General features: G+C 42.0%; 1 protein-coding gene across 2 annotated transcripts in view; it reads left to right on the top strand.

The window, feature by feature from the left end:
- l3mbtl2 (L3MBTL histone methyl-lysine binding protein 2) overlaps nucleotides 1-25,892 on the top strand; it is a 169,989-nt gene that overhangs the window by 109,204 nt on the left and 34,893 nt on the right. For both annotated transcript variants that reach the window (XM_063062699.1, XM_063062700.1), the window contains exon 20: nucleotides 335-493. The gene's annotated coding sequence lies outside the window, so the exon portion shown is untranslated. The remainder of the gene's footprint in view (nucleotides 1-334; nucleotides 494-25,892) is intronic.

Below are 25,892 nucleotides of genomic sequence, written 5' to 3'. Positions count from 1 at the left end.
CTCCTGTTGGGTTTTATCACCACATCATGAAGTTACAAAAGCAGTTGTGGCTTTTGGTAGGTTCACTATGCAGGTGCCTTCTCTCCTCCTCAAAGCTCGATAAATTGCCCATACTTCAAGGGTGAACTTCGAGTGAATTGGTTATTCTATTTTGGGGCACAACATAACTGAGTCTGGTCCTGCTTTCCTAAGTCGTCTATGTGCAAACAGTTTCTTAGAAAGATAATGCTGGGGTCTGAGAAGATGTCAGCATTTCTGACCAAGAGTCTATTTGTGTTGATACTTACTTAAGATGCTAGACCTTACTTCCTTCTATTTCTGTTCTTGCTTTCAGATTTTTCCCTTCTGCTGATCTACACGCTGTACTGGGCCTGCAACTGAGGAAATGAACCCAGCACAAAATGGGAAGTGGATCTTAGGCTTCCTGTCCCAGTTCTTGGTTTGGCTCCATTTTATCTTATCACCTACATCAAGACCGGTACCTTCTGAACACGTAAGTCCACAGTTCGCACTGATCATAAAGCATTGTGATATTTTTAATGTGATTTAGCTGAAGTACTTTAAATAATGTAAATTGGAAGCTGATTTTCATCACAGTTTCACGGTTGGTGAACTAGTTCTGAAGTCATTTTTATGTTACTTAGATAACCTGGAACCTTTTGGGTTTGTGTCACTCAGGAATACACCAGGCATCACATTTATTGTTATTAAAGAAACTTGCCATATGATCACTCAACACTTAATTGGAAGAATACTTGTACATTTAAAATGAACAGAGCATAAACATGTTGCCATGAGTCGTGGTGAAAGTCTGTTTGGTTGACTGATCTCAGCAGTTAGGGCGTTATAATTGGACTTTGTGCATTTTTACTTAGTGTTGGAAATTCTGAGAAGTTCTAGTGTCTGGGTAGTGGGAGGGTGATCAGTGGATAGGGATGACTTGTTGAGGGAGCCACATAGTGAGCAATTCCTACGGAAAGTGGAGATTGGCGGGGTGGGGGAGCGGAAATGAAGATGTGCTGTGCTCTTAGTGAATTGCAGGCCACTCCTGAAGGTTCTGCATGTAAAATTCTTGTCTTCTATGTTGAAACGCTGTATAACAGAGTTTGGTTCCAGGTGAAGCAGGAAGGTAGTGAAGGGCCTAGGCTTTAGGCCCTTAGAGGAATTGCTGTGGTCAGAGAAGTTAAGTTGTGAGGTGGTTGAGATCTGAAATAGAAATGACAGGCCATCTGGTGGAAAGCAATGCTGGTCCCTCGTGATGAATTCTTCATCAGCTTTTGCGTTAACCTGACTTTCAGCACAGTCTTCCACTCCCCTCCTACGTCCAAGGATCTCTGTGCGAGGAAGGACAGAGGTGCTGCCTCGTAGCACCTGCAACCTGAGTTCAATCCTGACTTTGGGTGCTATTTGTGTGGAGTTTGCACAGTTTCCCTGTGACCTTGTGGGTTTCCTCCCACGTCCCAGAAATGTGCAGGTTGGCAGGTTGGTTGGCCACTGTAAATTGCCCCCCAGTAAGTGGTGGAATCTGAGGAGGAAAGGTTGCAGAGGATTGCTTCGTGAGCCGGCATAAACTTGATGAATCAAAGTGGCCTCTTTCTACATCTTAAAGAAATATGAACCACTCAAGGAAGAGTGAGAAATGAAAAAAATGCAGATGCTGGAGGTCTGGGGCAGAAACAGAGTATTATGAAAACACATAGCAGGCCAAGTTAAGAAATTTCATCTCTGAGGCAGTACCCTTGGAGAGTAATGAAGGCCATTTCATCAGATGTGTTTAAGGTGGAGCTGGGCAACAGTAAAAAGTTGGCGGAATTGAGGGCCGTTGGGAACTGGCAGACAAGGAACTAAGGCCAGGATAGGTCAGCCATGATCACGTTGACTGTTGAAGCTGGCTTGAGGAGCCAAGTGGTCTTCTCTCCCTCCTGTGTTCTTTTGTTCTTCTGACTTGCAGAGATAGGTGACACCTGGGAACAAGGTCCTAGAATAATGAACTTAAAACCAATAAATACCAGGGAACAATAAAGCAAGTGAGGTCAGACAGAAGTAAGAACAAAAGTAAAAATAGCCTGAAGATAAGAAAGGGCTGAGGTTAAAGTCCAGGTCAATAATGGTGCTAGAATTCAGAAGACTTGGCCAACAACATTTAAGGTAAAGGGAATACCTAGCTAACAGAGGTTTTATCTTTTGCTGTTTTGTTTGAGGTGGTGAATCATTAACCAGGGTTCCAAATGAGATAAATAAAAATCTGAAGGATTGATGCTGAAATTTACCACGTTTCTCATAGGTTTACTGCATAGGAAGAGGCCATTTGGTCCATTGTATCCTTGCTGGCCAGACAATTGAACCAACTAGGTTTATTGCCACTTCCCAGAATCAGCTCTTTAGTACTGCAGGTTATGACTTAATATGCTTATCAAGATATGTTTTTTAAATGTGCTTTTTTTTGTCTCCGCCATTCTGTATTCAAGATCCCAATCACCTGCTTAGCAAAACAAAGTCTTCAACACTGCTTTTCGGCCAATTATGTGAAATCTGTGACTCCAAGTTATCAGCCCTGATGCTGGAGGAAATGGTCCTTCTTTTTTGGCCCTCTTTTACTTACCTTACGCCTCCATTAAATCTCCCACTCTCTCCTCTGTTCGAAAGTAAAAAGCCTGAACTCCATCTCTGTCTCATGATAACTATTAATTTTCCTGCCTGTATATGTCTACTCTGCCCCTTCACTAATGCCATCACATCCTTCCCGTGGTGTGGTGACTGGAACTGCGTGCACTATTTAAGCACTTGCCTGAATAGTACTTTGAACAGTTTTGGTATAGCCTCCCTGCTCTGTCTTTATCAGATGAGACATAAAATCATTGACTTCATGATTGTTTAATTCCTTATTGATTTTTTTTTGGGAGGGTTAAATTACACACAAACATTGGGAACATGCCTAAGTACGTAGCCAATACAATAACAGGTATTAACGAATCTTCACCCTGCACTCTATTTATGTAATTAAACAACATCGGTTAACAAGTTGAGTGACTATAAATTGCTTGAGACCAAAGAAAGAACCTGCCCGGATTGAGAAAGCTAGAAGTCCCAAGGTCTGGGAGAGGTTTACAGAACAAAAAAGGTAGAAGAGAGATTAAAAAGAGCTTTGGAAAGAAATATGGAGGAAATCCTAGCAAGTGACTATACTAAAGCATACTGAAGAAGGGTATGGCTTAAATTTGGATTATAGCTCCCCCCCCCACCCCACCAAGACATCTGGTACTATAATTTATAAATAAGGAAGTGGATTTCTTCATAAATAATTATTTTGTATTGTTTTAATAGTGGCAGAAAAAGCATCAGAGACACAGGAAAAGGTAAAACTAACTCTATAGGAGAAACTATTTAGCTCTAAGTTTACAAATTGGCAATGGAAATAAACGAAGTAAAAATTAACAAATTTCCAGGGTCAGGCTGTTCTCCGCTCAAATACAGGAACATAGGAAAATAAGAGAAAAGGTAACCCATTTTGACCCCTAGCCCTGTTCTGTCACTCAATGGGTTCATGATTAACACCCCCCTCACTTTCTCCACATTTTAACAAAAGACATGGGTTCAAATTTATTACAAACGTTTGTAATTTAGAAGGAGTATTCCAAAATTATTGTGAAAACAGCAAATTGAATTGAAATCTTCCAAATCGCTCCTAATTGAAAATTGACCCATCTAATTGAGCAACTGACAATATTTTAAAAAGAGTTGGGAGAGGGAACCCCAGAAATTATAGAATATTGATCTAATATTTCTTACTGGCCTTCCAAAGCAATCTCTTGACAAACTTCAGCTCTTTCAGAATGCTGCTGCTAGACTTTTAACCAAAACCAGAATGGGGGAACATGTCACTCCCATATGAGCTGCTCTGCATTGGCTTTCTGTATCTTTTAGGACTGATTTTTAAGTTCTCTTACTTGATTTTAAAGCTCATAATGGTCTGGGACTGGAGTAGATCACAGGATTGTTTTTTTTTATTTTTATAATCCTGCTTATGCTCTCAGGTCTTGTACGCCAGTCTCTTACACTTAAACAATCTCCCTCAAAAGATAATTTTGAGCTTTTTTTGAGCTATGCTCCTAAGCTGTGGAACACAATACCTAAAACTATAAGGGATATAGATTCAGTTGACACATTTAAATGCTAGCTCAAAACGTATTTATTTAACCTTGTTTTCAAATAGCATCTTTTTGTGTTTTATTTTCATATTTATTTTTAATTTTATTTTCATGCTTTTGCTTTTATCCCATTGTTAAGCACTTTGAACTATATCATCTACATGAAAAGCGCTTTATAAATAATTATTAATATGTTTAAGAGAAAGTTGGTCTCAGTTATTAGAGAGTGACTGAGCACTTTAAGCTCTTTAATAAAAGTTGACGTCAATATTTAAAGGTCAAATTTAACCAGCTTTGAGTTTTTGAGGAGTAGACAAGGATCATGTTTGAAGATACTTTTTATATGGACTTAGAAAGATAGTAAGGTTTCACACAGAAGAATGTTACCAAAAATGAAATAGAATAGAATTGAATTGAATTGACTTTATTTCTTACATCTGTCACGTACAGGAGGAGTAAAAATCTTTGTTACGTCTCCATCTAAATGTGCAATGTGCAATCATCGTTATTTATAATAAATAAAACAGTCAATGTAACATATAGTACACTCAAATCAGAGGCAACTTATTTCCTTGAGATGGGATTTGATTAGAGAGTAGAAACAGTAGGGATACTAGAAGTATGCTCAAGTCAGTAGTATATGACTAGTGCTGACTCCTTGCGATCTGTACTGGGGGGTTTAGCATTTGAATATGTTCATAAATAACTTGAAAGAATGTAAACCCACTGGTCTTGTATATCTTCATTAGTCCTGATGAAGGGTCTCAGCCCAATACATTAACTCTTTATTCCTCTTGTTGTGTAGGTACTGTCTGGCCTGCTGAGTTCCTCCAGCGTATTATGTGTTACTCTAAATTTGCATTGGTACAAAATGAAGCGATACCATTGAGATGGTTGCAAAGTGACATTGATAGATTAAATAGGCAAAATTGAGGCAAATAGAATCAGTATAAAGAAATGTCAAATCGCCTACTATATTCTCAAGAATGATAGGTAGCAAATATTCTCTAAATGGTAAGAAAATATTCTGCAAATGAGCAGAGCAATTTAATGTTCCTTGTATAGAGTTCATTAAATGATAATGGAAAAACAGGAATGTAATCATCAAATATTGTCACTGAGCTATAAAAGAGAAATTAGGGTAAATGGTTCACTAGAAAGGCAAGCTGTAGGGCAGAGTTGCCCAACTTTTTTCCAAGGGGTCTGTGGACCCTAGGTTGGGAACCCCTGCTTTAGGACGATCTTAAGAGACAGAATGTAGCAATTTCAGATGATCAGCTATTTTGGTCTTTGTATCTCATATTTCTCCCTTCTCTCTTGGTATTTCAGTCTTCATTCATCTCCTTTACCTCCTCTGACATCCAGACACCTTAGCAGTGTGCCATTCAGTCATGTTAGGTTATAGTCTTATCATGGACGTTTCCTTCTCTCCCTACTCCCTGCCTCCCCCTTGGACCCTCCACAGTCACCAGTTCCTTTCCTGTAACTTAAAACTGCTTTTTGCTTTCAACTTTTTTGCAGATCTGGTGAAAGGTCAATGACCTAAAACCTTCACTATGCTTCTTTATCCGTAGATACTGCCTGACCCACTGAATAGTTCCAGCAAAGAAACAAACTACCGGAGGAACTCAGCAGGCCAGGCAACTTTTGTAATGTGACGTGGACAGCCAGTGTTCTAGGTCAGGACCCATCATGGATCTCAACCTGAAATGTTGACGGTCCATTCCCTCTACAGATGCTCCCTGACCTGCTGAACTTCTCCAGATTCCAGCACCTGGAGTCTGCTGTGTCTCACAATAATTCACACACTTGGTCTTTATCACCAGCTCATGGATTACAATTTTTTCATGAGAATTCACAAAGGGCAGCTCTGTGCCAGATTGAAGATGCTGAAGTATTTGCACTTCTCCAAAGCTATAAACAACCACGGTGTGAGACATCGGGGCCTCTGAGTAATTCATAGCAACACTGCTGCTGATTGTTCCATTGTAATTATGACAAACAGTTCATGGCAAGGAGCGCAGTCAGTTAGGTGTTGCACAGGAAGTTTTAAATGTTTTAAACAGATTTTCAACTTGCGAATAGCTGTGTGGAGCAATACCAAGGCACCCAACTCTATTAGTCAAGGATTCGCTTGCAAAATTGTAACTCGGCTAAAATGATGTATGTAACACTCACATAGATGCTTCAATGTCATACAAATCACTGTTGTCTACTTTAGTTGGTATCTTCAAAGATACCTGCACAGGAATCACCAATCTACAGCAGACCAAGGGCAGTTGCATATTGTTTGAGGACTCTGCTTGTACTGTAGATGGGATCAGAGTTTTGCTTTACAATCGTCATATGCTTATGTATTAGCTGAGAATAATTCGAAGTGCTTCATGAGCAGTAGAATTTACTCCTACAGTAAATTGCTGTGTGCAATCAAACCTTTACCAAAGTTCTTCCTTTACTGTGGATAAAATATTTCAAGGCAAAGATATTTATAGAACTAAAATGATCTGGTCATTACTACAACTATTGCATCAGATAATCTGTTAGTGTTTTGGCCATCAGAGTGTGAAAAGGAATAGCATAAGTGTACCTTGGTATGGCAAAAGTGGATATTGCTGTGCGGAAGTAGATGTTAATGGTTGAAATCTGTTTCTTTTAAAATATTGTTTGCTGTTATCAAAAAGTCAAACTTCCAGAGAATGTGGCAGTGCTTGGCTATTTCCTAGGAACAATCCAATATTATTCCTGGTTCTCAACTAACCGAGTGGTGGTACTAGCAGCCTTGCTGTGGTGACTCGAGAAGACTGAGAAATGGAATTGGTCTGCAAGGTATCAGCAAATATTCAGCGGTGAATCACTACTCTACAGGATAAGAGCCTTAAAGCCAAAATTATGACAGAATTTTAGTCACATGTTATGGAACCTGGACTGTTGCAAAGCAACACACACAAAATGCTGGAGGAACTCAGCAGGCCAGGCAGCATCTATGGAAAAGAGTAAACATTCAATGTTTTGGGCTGAGACCCTTCATCTGGACCCCGATGAAGTCCAATTTTGCTGGGGAGAATGACTGGGCTGAGCTTAACCAGATTGAATTTGTCCTGCTTTTTCTGAAAGGAACGTCCTCGACAATCTTTGAAATTGTCAGGGGAAATTCCAGGTGTTGTAACTAAACCAGAAGAGCTGAGGTACAGATACATGAAGTTCTAGAGCAGATATCTTCAATATTTCAACTGGGATGTTGTCCCAACCCGTAGCATTTGCTGTATCCAGCTGTTACTTGATAACACTTGGAGTAAACTGAATTGGCTTAAGACTGACTTTTGTTATGGTGGAGATCTCAGGACAAGTTGGGTCATTTATTTGACAATTCTTATAATTGTTGTAAATGCTTCAGCCTTTTCTTCAGCTCTGACATGCTGAATCTTTCCATTACTGATGACTGGAACGTTCTTGGAGGCTCCTCCTTCTGTTTAAATGTCCTCCACAAGTCAGGATTAAATGTGGCAAGACTGCAGAACTCTGATCCATCGGTTGTGAGATTACTTAACTTTGTCCATTTTATGCTGCTTTCATTGTTTGCCACATACCGTCCCGCACCAGGCTGGGAATTCACCTTATCTTGGGTGTCTGGTGCTGCTCCTGGGGTGCCTTTCTGCATTTGGTCAATCAGCTGGCCTGATGGCAATAGTAGAGAGAGAAATACATTCATCCATGAGGTTCATTGTTTGTGAAAATCTGTGTATATTTCTGCTGCAGATGGTGGCTTTCGATGCCTGAGCTGGAGCTGTTAGGCTCGATTCTGAAACTAGCATCAATCAGCTTTATTATCACTGCCTATGCCGTGAAATTTGTTCTTTTGTGGCAACAGTACAGTGCAATACATAAAAAAAATTGTGAATTACAATAAGTATATATAAAAAAGAAAATAGTGCAAAAAGAGAGGAAAAACACTAAGGTAATGTTCATGAGTTCATTCTCCATTCAGAAATGTGATGGCAGAAGGGAAGAAGCTGTACCTGAAACTTTGTGTGTGTGTGTGTATCTTCAGGCACCTGTACCTCCACCTCGATGGTAGTAGCAATGAAAAGAGGGGGCATCTCTAGGCAAAAGGTGCTTGGGAAGCCGAAAGGTTTGAAGGTAGATAAGTCCACCTGGACCAGATGGACTATACACCTGAATTCTGAAGTAACTGAAGAGATTGTGGAGGCATTAGTAATGATCTTTCAATCACTAGATTCTAGCATCTACTCTTCAAGAGGGAGGGAGGCAGAAGAGAAGAAATTATAGGCCAGTTAGCCTGACCTCAGTGGTTAGGAAGATGTCGGAATCGATTGTTAAGGATGAGGTCTCTGGGTACTTGGAGGCACATGATAAAATAGGCCTAAGTCAGCTTGGATTCCTTAAGGGAAAATCTTATCTGACAAATTAGTTGGCATTCTTTGAGGAAACAACAAGCAGGATAGATGAAGGAGAATCAGTGGATGTTGTGTACTTGGACTTTCAGAAGGCTTTTGACTAGGTGTTACACACGAGGCTGCTTAACAAGGTAAGAGCCCATGATATTTTAGGAAAACCACGAGCATAGATGGAAGATTGCCTGATGGGTGGGAGGCAAAGAGTGGGAATAAAGAGAGCCCTTTCTAGTTGGCTGCCAGTGACTAGTGGTGTTCCATAGGGATAGGCGTTGGGACTGCTTCTTTTTACATTGTATGTCAGTGATTTGGACGACAGAATTGATGGCTTTGTGGCTAAGTTTACAGACAATATGAAGGTAGATGGAGAGGCAGTTAGTGTTCAGGGCGTAGGGAGGCTGCAGAAGGACTTGGATTAGGAAAAAAGGCAAAGAAGTGGCAGATGGAAATCAGTTTTGGGAAGTATATGGTCATGTACTTTGGTAGAAGGAATAACAGCATGAACTATTTTCTAAATGGGCAGAAATTTCAAAAATTAGAGGTGCAAAGGGACTTGGGGAATCCTGCACAATGATCCCAAAGGTTAACGTGAAGGTTGAGTCGGTGGTGAGGAAGGCAAAGGCAATGTTCGTATTCATTTGGAGAGGACTAAAATATAGAGCAAGGATGTAATGCTGAGGCTTTAAAAGGTATTGATCAGACCACACTGGGAGCATTGTGAATAGGTTTGGGCTCCTTATCTAAGAAAGGATGCCCTAACATTGGAGAGGGTTCAGAGGAGGTTCACAAGAATGATTCCAGGAGTTAAAGGATATGAGGAGCCTTTGACTCTGGGCCTGGACTCACAGGAATTTAGAAGAATTTGGGGGGAGGGGGTCCCATTGAAACCTATCGATTGTTGAAAGCCTAGATCGAGTGGATGTAGAGAAGACTGTTCTTATAGTGAGGGAGTCTAGAACAGAAGTCAGTAGAGGGACATCCATTTAGAATGGAGATGAGGAAGAATTCATTTAGCCAGAGGGTGGTGAATCTGTGGAATTCGTTGCCAAAAGTGGTTGTGGAGCCCAGGTTATTAAGTGTTTTTCAGATGGAAGTTGATGGGTTCTTTATTAGCCAGGGTATGAAAGATTACAGGGAGAAGGCAGGAGAATGGGGTTAAGAGGGAAAATGGATCAGCCATGATGAAATGGTGGAGCAGACTCAATGGGCCAAATAGTCTAATTCTGCTCCTATGTCTAATGGACTTGGATGATGGATGCCACCTTTTGAAGGTGTCTTGGATGCTGAGGAGGCTGGTGCCCATGATGGAGCTGGCCGAGTTTACAACCCTCTGCAGCCTATTCCAGTTCTGTGCAGTTGCCCCTCCATTCCAGACTGTGATGCAACCTATCAGAATGCTCTCCATGCTATATCTGTAGAAATTTGTAGACTTGGACCTGCTGCAATTTGCCTAATGCACAATAGGTCTACAGTGGATATAATCTCACCGGCTCTCCACTCAGCCTTGAATCACCTGGAGAACAGCAATATCTGCATCAGGCTGCTGTTTATTAACTAGAGCTCAGCATTCAACACAATCATACTCTCAATTGTAATCAAGAATTAATATGGGCCTCTGGGCCTCTGTACCTCCCTTTGTAACTGGATCCTTCACTTCCTCTCTAGGAGACCACAGTCTGTGCGAATCAGGAGTAACATCTCCTCCTCACTAACAGTCAACCCTGGCGCTCCTCAAGGATGTGTGCTTAATCCACTGCTGTACTCTCTCTACACCCACTATTGTGTGGCTAGCCACAGCTCAAAAGCCATCTATAAATTTGCTGATGACACAATTGTTTGGCAGAATTTCAGGTGGCAATGAGGTGCACAGGATTGAGATAGATCATCTGAGTGGTGTCACGGCAACAATCTTGCATTCACTGTCAGTAAGATCGAGGAATTGATTGAAGGCCAAGTTGAGGGGACTCTCACCAGTCCTCACCAAGGGATCAGAAGTGGAAAGAGTGATCAGTTCCTGGATGTCAACATCTCTGATGACCTACCCTGGACCCAACATATTAATGTAATTACGAGGTTATATTTGCAGACCCAGCAGAAGGAGATGCTCAGCAGAGATGGGACTCTCTCAGGGACACTATCCACAGCACTGCACTCAAGGCCTTTGGGAAGAAACAGGGCAAGGCACAGGACTGGTTTGAAGCGATCTCACGTAAGCTCACCGCTGTCATCGAGGTGAAGTGTGTTGCAGTACTAGAGCACAAACGCCACCCCACCCAGGCAACACTGCAAGTGCTAAGGTCAGCAAGAAGCAAGGCCCAGGAAACAGTCAGACGCTGTGCAAATGACTACTGGCTACAACTATGCAAAAGCATTCAGTCATCATTTGACACAGGCAACATCCATGGAGTGTACGAGGGGATCAAGAAAGCCATCGGGCCAACCCAGAGCAAGACAGCACCATTGAAAACCATAACAGGCGAGACCATCAATGACGAAGGCAAGCAGATGGAGAGGTGGGTGGAGCATTACTCTGAACTCTTCTCCAGAGAAAACAGCATCTCGGACAGTGCGCTAGATGCCATGGAATGCCTGCCTGTCGTGGAGGAACTGAATGCACTGCTGACTGTGGAAGAGCTGAGTAAAGCCATCGACAGCCTGCTCACTGGGAAGGCACCAGGATTGGATGGCATTCCACCAGAGGCCATCAAGTGTGCAAAGGGCGTCCTGCTAAACCACCTGCACGAACTACTGTGCCAGTGCTGGACAGAGGGAGCAGTGCCGCAAGACATGAGAGACTGCAATATTGTCACCCTATATAAGAACAAAGGGGACAGAAGCGACTGTAACAACTACAGGGGAATCTCCTTGCTGAGCATCGTTGGGAAGGTCTTTGCCTGTGTGGTCCTGAACAGACTGCAGAAAATAGCTGAAAGGGTATATCCCAAGTCTCAGTGTGGTTTCAGGTCAGAACACTCCACAATCGATATGATCTTCTCCCTTCGACAGCTACAAGAGAAATGCAGACAGCAAAGACAACCACTCTACGTCGCTTTCATTGACCTCTCGAAGGCCTTCAACTTCGTGAGCAGAGATGGCCTGTTCAAAATCTTTGCCAGGATTGGTTGTCTCCCAAGGCTCCTCAGGATAGTTCAGTTATTCCACACAGACATGCAGGGCATCGTTCAGTTTGACGGCTCTTCTTCGGAGGCCTTCAACATCCGCAGCGGTGTGAAGCAGGGCTGTGTGCTTGCCCCCACCCTGCTCGGCATCTTCTTCACAGTCATGCTGAAGCACGCCTTTGGCACATCAACTGATGGTGTCTACCTCCACACCAGATCAGTTCAGGCTGAGGGCAAAAACCAAGGTTTGTGAAGTACTCATCAGGGACATGTGTTTGCAGATGATGCGGCACTGGCAACACACTCTGAAGAGCAACTGCAACGCCTCATGCACAGCTTCTCTAGAGCCTGCCAGGACTTCAGCTTGACCATCAGCCTGAAGAAGACCAACGTGTTGGGCCAAGACGTTGAGCACCCCCCCCTGCCATTACCATCAACAACTATGAGCTGGAGGTAGTTCACAAGTTTACATACCTTGGCCTCCACCATCACGGACAGCCTCTCCCTGGACCCCAAGATCAACAGATGGATTGGACGAGCAGCCTCAACATTTCCCAGGCTGACAGAGAGTCTGGGAGAACAGAAAGCTGACGATGCACACCAAGGTTGCAGTCTACAGGGCCTGCGTCCTCAGCACACTGCTTTACGGCAGCGAGACCTGGAGCCTCTACTCCAGACAAGAGCGGTGTCTCAACGCCTTCCACCTTCGCAGCCTGAGACGCATCCTGGACATCATGTGGACTGACCGAGTCACCAACAATGAGGTCCTGGCCTGCGCCCAGATACCCAGCCTCTTCACCCTGCTCCAACAACGCTGTCTCTGTTGGCTGGGCCACGCACACCGCATGTCAGACGGGAGGATCCCGAAAGACCTGCTGTACGGGGAACTGGCCTCCGGCAAGAGAGCACAAGGGCGGCCCCATCTTCGTTTCAAAGATGTCTGCAAGAGAGGCATGAAGTCACTGAAAATGAACGTCGAGAGGTGGGAGGACATCGCAAGCGATCGCTCTCGCTGGAGGTTGGAACCATGCAGAGGTCTAAAAAAAGAAGAGAAGCTGAGGCTTGCTGCTGAAGAAAAGCACACACGCTGAAAAAACAGCACCAAGACAACACTGGAGGACAGCGCCTTCAAGTGCAGTCGCTGCAGCTGAGACTGTCACTCACGTGTGGGCCTCTACAGCCACAACAGACGCTGCTCTAGCACAGACTTTCCAAGCGCAGATCCATGGTCTCGCAAGTCTAACGGATGCCACCACCACTATTTCATTAGGAACTTGAGGAAATTCGGTATGTTACTAAAGACCTCACAAATTTCTACCGATGTACCATGGAGAACTACAAGAAACTGCAGATGTGGAAATCTGGAGCAGCATACCACATGGGAGAATAGGCAGCACTTGTGGAGAGAAGTGGACAGTCAATGTTTCAGATCAAGACCCTTCCTCAGTTCAGATGAAATGTCTCAACCCAAAACATTGACTATCCATTTCCCTCTGTAGATACTACCTCACCTGAGTTCCTCTAGTGTTTTTTATGTTGGTCTTCTGAGAATATCCCATCTAAAAGGGTTAAGTACCATATTCCACAATAGATGTTCCCTATTTTCCCTTTTCCCATTGGTCTCATCACACCAGGTCCTTTTTCCCTTCCCTGCCCTGTTGATCTGCCCATCACCCACACATTCCTCCCTCTATTTTCCCTCCTCACCTTGTCTTTATTCCACGGTCCACTGAACCCTCTCATCAGATTCCATTTTCCTCAGCTCTTTGTCACTTACACCTATCCCAGCCTCCCATCTCATTCAGAATCAGGTTTATCATCACTGGCATGTGACATGAAATTTGCTAACTTAGCAGCAGCTGTAAAGTAATATAGAAGAAAAAAAATAAAATCATAATAAATAAGTAACTAAATCAATTACGGTATATGTATATTGAATAGAGTAAAAGTTGTGCAAAAAAACAGAAATGCTATATATTAAAGAAAGTGAGGTGTCCAAGGGTTCAATGTTCATTTAGGAATTGGCTGGCAGAGGGGAAGAAGCTGTTCCTGAATCTCTGAGTGTGTGCCTTCGGGCTTCTGTACCGCCTACCTGATGGCAACAGTGAGAAAAGGGCATGCCTTGGGTGCTGGAGGTCCTTAATAATGGACGCTGTCTTTCTGAGACACCGCTCCCTGAAGATGTCCTGGGTACTTTGTAGGCTAGTAGCCAAGATGGAGCTGACTAAATTTATAGTCCTCTGCAGTTTCTTTCGGTACTGTGCAGATTCACACTCTACCCCTCCCTTACATGACTACCACCTCATCCTTAGCTGGACTCGCCTGTTACTCACCAGCTCTTGCTCCATCCCTAGCCCTCCTACCCTTTTAGTATTGTCTATCTCCCCTTTTCCTTTCCAGTCTTGATGAAGTGTTTTGACTCAAAAATGTCAACCATTCATTTTCCTCTATAGATGCTGCCTGACCCACTGAGTTCTTCCAGTGTGTTGTTCCAGATATCCATCATCTGCAACCTCTCTTGTCTCCATTAAGCAATGGAAAGTATCCATGAGTGTGAAGATAGGACTTTATTTTCACAAGGTCTGCGCAGATGTCACCTGCCACAGATTGAGTAAAGTTATTCCCCGTTTTGTACTCACTACCTGCCACAGACCCAGTCTGACTGCTGTGGTGGTGCTCGCAAGCAATTTGTGGGGATGAACATCGAAAACCCCAGCCAGCGTGTTTTCTGTTCCATTGCCATTCTCAGTGCAATGTTGTTCACCATGAAACAGAACTGATTTATAGCTGGGAGAGGACAGAAGGTGGTAATCAAGAGCAAATTGTTCATACTTGACTTCATGCCATGAGATTTCATGGGACCTGGAGTCACTATTGAGAACTCCAAGGGCTACACCCACCTGCCTGAATACCAATACCTTTGGTGACAAGTCAGCCTACTAATGGGACAAGCATACCCATGGATTGAGCAGTATGGGACATTGACTAGTGAATATGATTATGTCAGACTGGTGGTTAACTAGTCTGTGGGATGCACCTCTGAACTTGGGCACCATACCACTAGTGTTTATTAGGAGACCTTTGAAGGATTTATTAGATTCAGAGAGGGAATGACACTAGACAGACCACCTAGCCTTGATCTGGGCAATGAATTTGAACACTGCAAAGCCTCTGTTTACGTGTATTGCTACAGATACAACTGAGAGGCTTGCTGAGCTGTTTTGAGGCCACATCAGACTAACCACATAGGGTTAGTATGACATCAGATATAGGTCAGACAAGACAAGGATAATAGTGAACCAGGTGGGGTTTTAACACAGTCTGCTATTGTGCATGGTCATCATTACTTTTGTATTTTCAATCCCAAATTCCAGATTTGTAACTGAATTTAAACTTGTTATGATGTTGCCATTTTGTTTCCCTAAAGAGATGTACTGTATATGGAACTGGCAGAATTGTTTCTTCCCATAGGAAGATGGTTCACTCCAACAAGAATCCCCACTCACCTTTCCACAGTACCTTCCTATCCAAGCAGAGCAATATCCTCTTTCTTCCATACTGCCGTCCAGGGTCCAAAGTCAAAGCTCTTCCACCGCTTCCTCCACTTTAGTGTACTATATTTGCTGCATGTGGCGAGAAGAGCACGAATTGCAGATTTGGGTGCCACAGTAGCATAACAGTTAGAGCGACACTATTACAGCTCGGGTGTTCCGGAGTCTGGAGTTCAATTCCGGCACTGTCTGTAAGGAGTCTCTTCATCCTCCACTTGGATTGTGTGGGTTTTCTCCAGGTACTCAGGTTTCCTCCCACAGTAGGTTAATTGATCATTATAAATTGTCTCATAATTAGATTAAGGTTAATTGGGTTTATCAGGGGTTGCAGGGGCAGTGTGGCTTGAGGGGCTGACTCTGCATTGTATCTCTAAATTAAATAATAAAATAAACACCTCTAGTTAGTGCGCACAGTTTCAGGTACTTATCGCTTTAATTCCCTGACCTCCTCCCAAGCTCTTTTACAACATCTCGAAGCCAGAAGGCCTGGCCATCCCACTCCCACTCCAGTTGGGAAATGAAAAGACTTACTAATTGACTTCTTGATCTCCCCTCCCCCCCCCCCACCCCCCCAGGCCAATATATTTAACCAGTTGTAAAAAGAATAATTGAACAAAGTGCTCATGGTTGGGCCAGCCAGTGGTGTAGTAGCATCAGCAACGGACTTCAAGGTGGACGGTCCTGAGTTGGAATCCAGCCTGGTCCCAACCTGGGCAATCTATTTCTGTATCTTGCCACGAAAAGTCTATGGATAACTACAACATCCATGCTCAACGACACTCATTGTTATAGAGTTATACAACCTGGAAATAGGCCCTTTGGCACAACTCATTTGTGCCTACCAAGGTATTTTCCTGAACTAGGCCCATTTGTTGCACCTTGCTCTTAAGCAGTTCCTATCCATAGACCTGCCTAAATGACTTCTAAATGTTGTAATTATACCTGCCTCTACCACCATTTTTCAACAGCTCATTCCATATACTCACCATCCTCCAAGTGGGAAAAAGTTGCCCCTCAGGTTTGCTTTAAATCTTTCCCTTCTCATTTTAAACCTTTTCCCCCTAGTTTTAGACTCCCCCACCTGGAAAAAAGGTTGTGACAATCTTACTTAGGTCCTAAATGACTTTATGGACCTCCATAAAGTCACGCCTCAGCCTCCCTCGATTAGGGGTAAACAGTCCTAGCCTTTCCAGTCTCTCCCTGTAACTTGTACCTTCCAGTCCCAGTGACATTCTCATGAATCTCTTCTGCACCCTACCTTGTTTAATCGCATCATCTTCTATCTGGACAGCTTATAACCTTCCTGTCTCGGTGCAGCTTATGATTTCTTCAGATTAAATTAATTTTCTGCATTTTCCATTTTTTACTTTAAAATTTTCAATCCCACAAAACTTGCAGATTTTAATGTGAGATTTGACTGCAGGACGAAATTGGGTCCAATTAAAGGAAGTATTCAAACATTGATTCAAGAACAACTGAAATCCCCAAGTTACAGTTGAAAAGATTAGGCAAAGACACGAGGTTTCATGGGAATTCACACCAGATAATATTGAGGTAAAAATGAAAACAGTTTTGCTGTAAGAATGAATAAAATTAGTCAGATGAGTGAGGCTGATATGGATCTGAGCAATATGTGTAAATAAATTTAAAAGATTTCTTTATAAATGTATGCAAAACACCAGCAAATACATTTAAGCAAAATCCATGAATGCATTATTGTATCATTCAGCACTGAGAGGTGAGAGTAATGTTTAACTTTCAGTATAGATTCTGAACCAGTAGTAATTGGTAATTTAAAGATTTTTTCTTAGATACAGTGAAGTTGTTTGGGGGCAGCGTGTTAAGTCATGGATGTTATCCCTCTGAAGCTGAGTGTAGTGTTAAGAACAGTTTGTGGTTGGGGTGACTCACGTCTCCAATGATCCTTCGGGCCCATTTTACACACCTGTCTTTGTAGATGTCCTGAATAGTGGGAAGTTCACATCTACAAATGTGCTGGGCTGTCCACACAACTCTCTGCAGAGTCCTGTGATTTGAGGGAAGTACAGTTCCCATACCAGGCAGTGATGCAGCCAGTCGGGGCGAAACCGTCTGTGGCGAAAGAGGAGCTGTTGTGCCTTTTGCACCACACAGCCAGTATGACAGACCACATGAGATCCTAAGTGATGTTTATGCCAAGGAACTTAAAGCTGTTCACCCTCTCAACCCCTGATCCATTGATCAGTATGTGGAGAAAGTACCAGATGCAGTGAAGCCATCAGATACCATTCCCTCATCAGAATTGTGTTCTGCTTGTGAGATTTTGGTGGTTGTCCGGCGCGGAAGAACAGTGAAATAAAAAGAACAAGAACATTTATACAAAACCTGCTACTTCCTTTCACTGGTGATGACAGACTATGCATGTCACCAAAATGAATCTCAGAGTTGTATATGGTGACATATATGCACTTTAATTGTAAGGGGAGTTGGGCAAACTGGGTTGCTTTCTCTGGAGTGTGTTGAAGGCTGAGAACCGACATGATACAACTGTGAGAGGTGTACATAGATACCTTTTCCAGCATGGAAAGTTGAATAATAATAGGCAGAGTTTTACGATGGGGGGGGCAGTTAAGGAAAATTTGTGGGACTTCTTTTTAAACACAGTAAGTGGTACAGTGGTGTTAGAAAGTTTGTGAACCCTGTAGAATTTTCTCTATTTCTGCATAAAATGACTTAAAATGTGATCAGATCTTCACGCAAGTCCTAAAACTAAATAAAGAGAACTCAATGAAATAAGTAATACAAAAATATTTATTGAGAAAAATGATGCAATATTACACATTTGTTGAAAGAAGTATGTGAACCTTTGCTTTCAGTAACTGGGGTGACCCCCTTGTACAGCAATAACTTCAACCAATCATTTCCAGTAACTGTTGATCAGTCCTGCACATCAGCTTGGAGGAATGTTAGGCCATTCCTCCTTACAAAATTGCATCAACTCTGGGATGTTGGTGGGCTTCCTTGTATGAACTGCTTGCTTTAGATTCTTCCACAATATTTCTATAGGATTAAGGTCAGAACTTTGACTCGGCCATTCTAAGACACAAATTTTCTTTTTTTTAAACTATTCTGTTGTTGATTTACTTTTGTCTTTTGGATCATTATTTTGTTGCATTATCCAATTTCTATTAAGCTTCAGGTGACGGACCACTACCCTGTCATTCTCCTGCAAAATGGCTTGATACGACTTTGAATTCATCATTTCCTCAGTGATTACAAGCTGTCCAGGCCCTGAGGCAGTAAAGCAACTCCAAACCATGATGCTCCTTCCACCATGCTTCACAGTTGGTGGGATGAGGTTTTGGTGTTAGTGTGCAGTGCCCTTTTTCCTCTAAACATAACAATGTGCATTTCTGCCAAAAAGTTCAACTTTTGTCTCATCTGTCCTCAGAACATTGTCCCAGAAGTGTTGCAGAACATCCGGGTGGTCTTTTGCAAACCTGAGATGTGCAGCAATGTTTTTTTTTATTTGGAGAGCAGTGGTTTCCTTAGTGGTGTCCTTCCATGAACACCATTCTTGTTCAGTGTTTTTTCTTATAGTGGCCACATGAACAGAGACTTTAGCAAGTACTAGAGATCTCTGCAGGTCTTTTGTTGTTACCCTTGGGTTATTTTTCACCTCCTTCAGCATTGCACTTTGTGCTCTTGGTGTGACCTTTGCAGGATGCCCATTCTGAGGGACAGCAGCAACAGTACTGAATTTCCTCCATTTGTATATAATCTCTCTTATTGTGGACTGACAAACACTCGGGTCTTTAGAAATGCTTATGTAGCCTTTTCCAGCTTCATGCATCTCTACAATTCTTTCTTTCTTTTTAAATCTTTTTATTAGTTTTCCAAAATTATAAACAGAATAACAATATTAATACAGAGATTGGAATAATCTTATTGTTGATAAACATGTACAAAAAAGATTTCAAATAATACAGGTAATACAGTTCGAAACTCTTAATATACTTAATCATAGAGAAAAAAGAAATAAAAAGAAAAAAAATACAAAGAAAAACCCAAAAAAAAGAAACTAAATACTAACACCTCCCCAAAAAAAAAGCAAACGGAACAAAACAAGGCTAGACCAATATCTTAAATCGAACACGTTCAATAATGTCGTCAACACCACTCCTCTATTCATATATTTTAAGCTAATAAGAAGGATTCGGAAAGGTCAAATTACATCATATGAAAATGTTGAATAAATGGTTTCCAAGTGTCTTCAAATTTAACCGAAGGATCAAAAATGTAACTTCTGATTTTTTTTCTAAATTTAAACTGATATAGTTTGGGAAAACCATTGAAATGTGGTAGGAGGGTTGATCTCCTTCCAGTTCAATAAAGTGGATCTTCTGGCCATTAAAGTAACAAATACGATCATCTGACAGGCTGAAGAGGATAAAAATCTATGTTCTATCATCAGCAAACCAAAAATTGCCATAATAGGATGGAGCTGTAAGTCAAAACGCAAAGCTGTTGAGATAATATCAGAAGTATCTTTCCAGAATTTTTCCAAAAGAGGACAGGACCAAAACATATGAGTTAAGGAAGCCACCCCAGAGTGACACCTGTCACAAATAGGGTTTATATGGGAATAAAAACGGGCTAATTTATCTTTAGACATATGGGTCCTATGCACTACTTTAAATTGTATTAGCGAATGTTTGGCATATACAGAGGAAGAACTAACTAATTGAAAAATTTTATCCCATTTCTCTATAGGTAGGCAAAGTTGAAGTTCCCTTTCCCATTCATTTTTAATTTTATCAGATACACCTGGCTGTAATTTCATAATTATATCATAAATAGATGCTATTAATCCCTTCTGAAAGGGATTTAAACCTAAAATTTTATCGATAATATTAGTAGGGTATGAAATCGGGAAGGTAGGCAGCGTGGTATTTAAAAAGTTTCTTATTTGTAAATATCTAAAAAAAATGGGATCGAAGCAAATTAAATATATTAGATCAGCAGTCCCCAACCACCGGGCCGCGGATCGGTGCCGGGCCGCAAAGCGTGAGCTACCGGGCTGCGAGGAAACGCTATGATTTGGCGATATGAGTCAGCTGCACCTTTCCTCATTCCCTGTCGTGCCCTGTTGAGCCATTACGCACGCGAGGTCATTACCCGCACGTCATCCATGTCAGCGCGGGAAGGAGATCAACTCCTCAAGCTTGCAAATGACGGCGGGCTGAAAAGTATGTTTGACATAACATCTCTGCCGGCATTCTGGATCAAAGTCAGGGCTGAATATCCTGAAATAGCCATGAAAGCACTGAAAACGTTGCTTCCATTTCCAACATTTTTCTGCGAAGTGGAGTTTTCTGCAATGAATGCAACGAAAACTAAATTGCGGAATAGACTGGACATAAGGAACCCCCTTCGAGTATCGCTGTCTCCCATCACCCCTCGATAGGACCGTGTTGTTGCAGGGAAACAAGTCCAGGGCTCCCACTGATTCAGCGATATTGGTGTGTTACAATGATTTTATATGTTCATATGGGGAAAATATGTACTGTGTGTCTAATATCCAAATGTTACTTAAAATGTTATGATGCTATTGACTTACTTGTATAACCATATAACAATTACAGCATGGAATCAGGCCATCTCGGCCCTTCTAGTCCGTGCTGAACACTACTCTCACCTCGTCCCACCGACCTGCACGCAGCCCATAACCCTTCATTCCTTTCCTGTCCCTATACCTATCCAATTTTTCTTTAAATGATAATATCGAACCTGCCTCTACCACTTCTACTGGAAGTTCATTCAACACTTACTTCAAGCTCCCCTGATAATTGACTTATCACTATATTCATGCGAGGAAAATATGCGCTGTGTATTTAATATTAAATTCGTTAGATAAACCCTCTTAGAAACAAAATTGAGTATATTAGCCACTTACCACCTATATTCCGGTCGTGATTAACACCCCCCCCCCCACCCCAGTGCCGAAGATGCCGCGCCCCAGCAGCCTCAATGACTACAGACCGGTGACATTGACCTCCCACGTCATGAAGACCCTGGAGAGACTTGTTCTGGAGCTGCTCCAGCCTATGGTCAGGCCACACTTAGATCCCCTCCAGTTCGCCTACCAGCCCCGACTAGGAGTTGAGGATGCCATCGTCTACCTGCTGAACCGTGTCTACGCCCACCTGGACAAGCCAGCAAGCACTGTGAGGGTCATGTTTTTTGACTTCTCCAGTGCGTTCAACACCATCCGCTCTGCTCTGCTGGGGGAGAAGCTGACAGCGATGCAGGTGGATGCTTTCCTGGTGTCATGGATTCTTGATTACCTGACTGGCAGACCACAGTACGTGTGCTTGCAACACTGTGTGTCCGACAGAGTGGTCAGCAGCACTGGGACTCCACAGGGGACTGTCTTGTCTCCTTTTCTCTTCACCATTTACACCTCGGACTTCAACTACTGCACAGTCTTGTCATCTTCAGAAGTTTTCTGAAGACTGTGCCATAGTTGGATGCATCAGCAAGGGAAATGAGGCTGAGTACAGGGCTACGGTAGGAAACTTTGTCACATGGTGTGAGCAAAATTATCTGCAGCTTAATGTGAAAAAGACTGAGGAGCTGGTGGTAGACCTGAGGAGAGCTAAGGTACCGGTGGCCCCTGTTTCCATCCAGGGGGTCAGTGTGGACATGGTGGAGGATTACAAGAACCTAGGGATACGAATTGACAATAAACTGGACTGGTCAAAGAACACTGAGGCTGTCTACAAGAAGGGTCAGAGCCAACTCTATTTCCTGAGGAGACTGAGGTCCTTTAACATCTGCCAGACGATGCTGAGGATGTTCTACGAGTCTGTGGTGGCCAGTGCTATCGTGTTTGCTGTTGTGTGCTGAGGCAGCAGGCTAAGGGTAGCAGACACCAACAGAATCAACAAACTCATCATAAGGCCAGTGATGTTGTGGGGATGGAACTGGACTCTGACGGTGGTGTCTGAAAAGAGGATGCTGTCCAAGTTGCATACCATCTTGGACAATGTCTCCCATCCACTACGTAATGTACTGGTTGGGCACAGGAGTACATTCAGCCAGAGACTCATTCCACCGAGATGCAACACAGAGCATCATAGGAAGTCATTCCTGCCTGTGGCCATCAAACTTTACAACTCCTCCCTTGGAGGGTCAGACACCCTGAGCCAATAGGCTGGTCCTGGACTCATTTCCTGGCATAATTTACATATTACTATTTAACTATTTATGGTTTTATTACTATTTATTATTTATGGTGCAACTGTAACGAAAACCAATTTCCCCTGGGATCAATAAAGTATGACTATGACTATGAACAGAATCGCCAAAAACGATTTACAGGGAAAAAAATCAGCAGGTACACGCATGCGCACTGGTGCCCGCGCAAGGCTTCATGGTCATTGTAGTCTTTCTCGGGGTAAACAACATATTTGACTGCTACTCTTGTCTGTTGGCAACCCTACTCACCACCCCCAGGTCGGCCGGTCCACAAGAATATTGTCAATATTAAACCGGTCCGCAGTGCAAAAAAGGTTGGGGACCCCTGTGTTAGATAACTGTTCAAAAGATGTGAAATAGTTATTCAGAAATAAGTCACGAAAACATGTTATACCTCTCATTTTCCATATCAAAGAGGCTTGATCCATAACCGAGGGTTGAAAAATATTAGATATAATAGGGCTTGATAATATAAATTTGTTCAAACCAAAAAATTTACGAAATTGAAACCATATTTGTAATGTATGTTTAATTATTGGATTAACCATTTGTTTATTCAATTTAGATAATATAAAAGGAAGTGAAGTTCCTAAAATGGAAGCCAAAGAGAACTCTTGTACAGAGTAACCTTCCAAAGTTTACCCAATGTGGACTTGGAATTATATTCCAATCTTGTGTCCAAAATATTAAATATCGAATATTAATTGCCCAATAATAGAATCTTAGATTAGGCAATGCTAAACCATCATCTTTCTTGGACTTCTGTAAATAGTTTTTTACTTAACCTGGGATTTTTATTCTGTCATATATAAAAGGAAATTTTAGAATTGATAGTATCAAAAAGAGATTTAGGAATAAAAATTGGTATCGCTTGGAATAGATATAAAAATTTAGGTAAAATAATCATTTTAATAGCATTAATTTGGCCAGTCAGCGATAGAGACAATGGGGACCACTTAGTAATCAGTTGTTTAACCTGACTAATTAACGGTAAAAGGTTGAGCTTGAATAAATCCTTATGTCTCTTAGCAATTTTAACTCCCAAATAAGTAAGGTAATCAGTAATCACTCTGAATGGTGAACATCTATAAATGGAAAAAGTTCACTCTTATCAAGATTCTATTTGTAACCAGAAAAACTACTGAACTGAGCAAGCAGAGTTAATGCTGCTGGAATGGATTTCCCCGGGTTAGAAATATACAATAGTAGATCATCTGCATATAGTGATAATTTATGTGTCTCATTTCCACGGGTAATACCAAATATATTAGGGGAGTCATGAATAGCAATAGCTAGCGGTTCCAAGGCAATGTCAAATAGTAGTGGACTAAGAGGGCAACCCTGCCTAGTACCACGGAATAAATGAAAGAAGGGAGATCTTTGATTGTTAGTAAATACCGAAGCCAAAGGAGTAAGATATATCAATTTAATCCAAGGTACAAATATCGAACTAAAATTAAATTTCTCAAGTGTATTAAACAAATATGTCCATTCGACTCTATCAAAGGCTTTCTCAGCATCCAATGAAATGACACATTCTGGAGTTCTGGGTGAAGGAGTATAAACAATATTAATCTCCTAATATTATAAAAAGAGTAACGATTTTTGATAAATCCAGTCTGATCAGCTGAAATAATTTGAGGCAATACATTCTCCAATCTCATTGCCAATATTTTAGAAAAAGTCTTAGAATCCACATTCAACAAAGATATGGGTCTATAAGATGCACATTCAGTAGGATCCTTATCTTTTTTGAGAATTAGGGAAATAGAAGCTCGATAAAAAGATTGTGGTAATTTACCTATAGATACTGCATCCTTAAAAATTCTACATAGCCAGGGAGACAGTATAGTAGAGAAAAATTTAAATCTCTACAATTCTTTTAAGGTCCTCTGAAAGCTGTTTTGATTGGGGCATGGTGCACATAAACAGATCTTTCTTGAGAAGAGCACTCTGTCAGTAACCTGACTTTGTGTGTCTTTTTTTTATATAGGGCAGGGCACCTCTGCAACCCACTCCTTCAATCTCAGAGGGAGAAGGGTGAAATGGCAGAGGGGGAGAAATTACTCCTAAAACATTTGAGGATGTGTAGCACCTCCTCTCTGGCAGTAATGAGAAGAGGACATGTCCTGGGTGGTGGCTGTCTTTAATGATGGATGCTGCCTTCTAAGACATCGCCTTTTGAAGATGCCGTTGCCTGGTGGGGGGGTGGCAGCTACATATATAATGCATTTTGTAAACAACTGAGAATGCTTAAACAATATATTTACAATATTACTCAAATATTACTAAAATATTAAATGCAGAACACACTTTACTGCTTAACTATAAACTTAAATTTAATCTAAAATGTATAATACAACTACTATATATAGACTTCAGCAGCCTGGTGGTCAATTTTAAATTGTCCCATTCAGGTCTAAAGATTTAACCTCTGTGGAGAATTTCTTACCCTTGTGGGATAACTTCATTCCTGACAAAGGGGGTCACTCTGCTTGGCAGGTCAGACTTGTGGCTGTGAAACAATCTCATGTTCTGGGGCCTCCTCTGTGGTGGTTGTTGGAGTTGACTCTCGGACTGCAGGAGGTGGTTCTGATAGCTCTCGACATCTTTCTTCTGGATGTGTTGGCATCTTGAACAATGCCTGGCAGGCTTCACCTCACGATATGAATCATAGTGTGTGAATACACTGTCTGATGCCACCATTTTTTTTTTACCATTTTGAAAGCCACCTCACAATACTGTCAATTTCTATTTCTTCCCTATCTGTAGTAATGAGTTCGAGTGGTGGAGCACAGTAGCGAGGTTCGGCAGGAACCTGTTACAGTAACTGGCAAAACCTAAAGGACCGCAACTGTGACACGTCCTTTGGCCTCAGGGCATCCATCACTGCTTGAATTTTCTCAACACACTTGTGTAATATCATGCATCGATGGTGTGACCACAGTACGTGATGCTTGGTTTAAAGAGTTCACACTTTCTGCATCGTATTCTGAGTCCATAATCTTCTAATCTTTTTAACTCGGTCTTGAGATTTGGGAGAAGTTCCGTGTCGTCCTTGCCGGTAACATCATATTATCCAGGTAACGCTGAGTGACTGGGCAGCCTTGCAGCACTTAATCCATAGCTTTATGCTAGAGTGCAGGTGCAGATGCTACTCCAAAAATAAATCTGTTATTGCAGTAAAGCCCTGTGTGAGTGTCTATGGTGAGAAACGCTTTGGCCTCTTCTTCCATCTCCAGTAGACCTCAGCTAAGTTCACTTTATTGAAGTGTTTTCCTCCAGAAAGATTTGTAGAGATGTCCTCAATCTAGAACAGAGGTTATTGATCTACTTTCACTACTAGACCTTAAAATCAGCACAGTTCCCTGACAGACCTATTCCTCTTGGATACTGGGACCATTGGCATTGCCCAATTATGGA

Source organism: Mobula hypostoma, chromosome 11, assembly GCF_963921235.1.
Source record: "Mobula hypostoma chromosome 11, sMobHyp1.1, whole genome shotgun sequence".
In the NCBI taxonomy this organism is placed as follows: Eukaryota; Metazoa; Chordata; class Chondrichthyes; order Myliobatiformes; family Myliobatidae; genus Mobula; species Mobula hypostoma.
The sequence above is the reverse complement of the archived record's forward strand: the minus strand, read 5'-3'. Positions and strand labels throughout refer to the sequence as shown.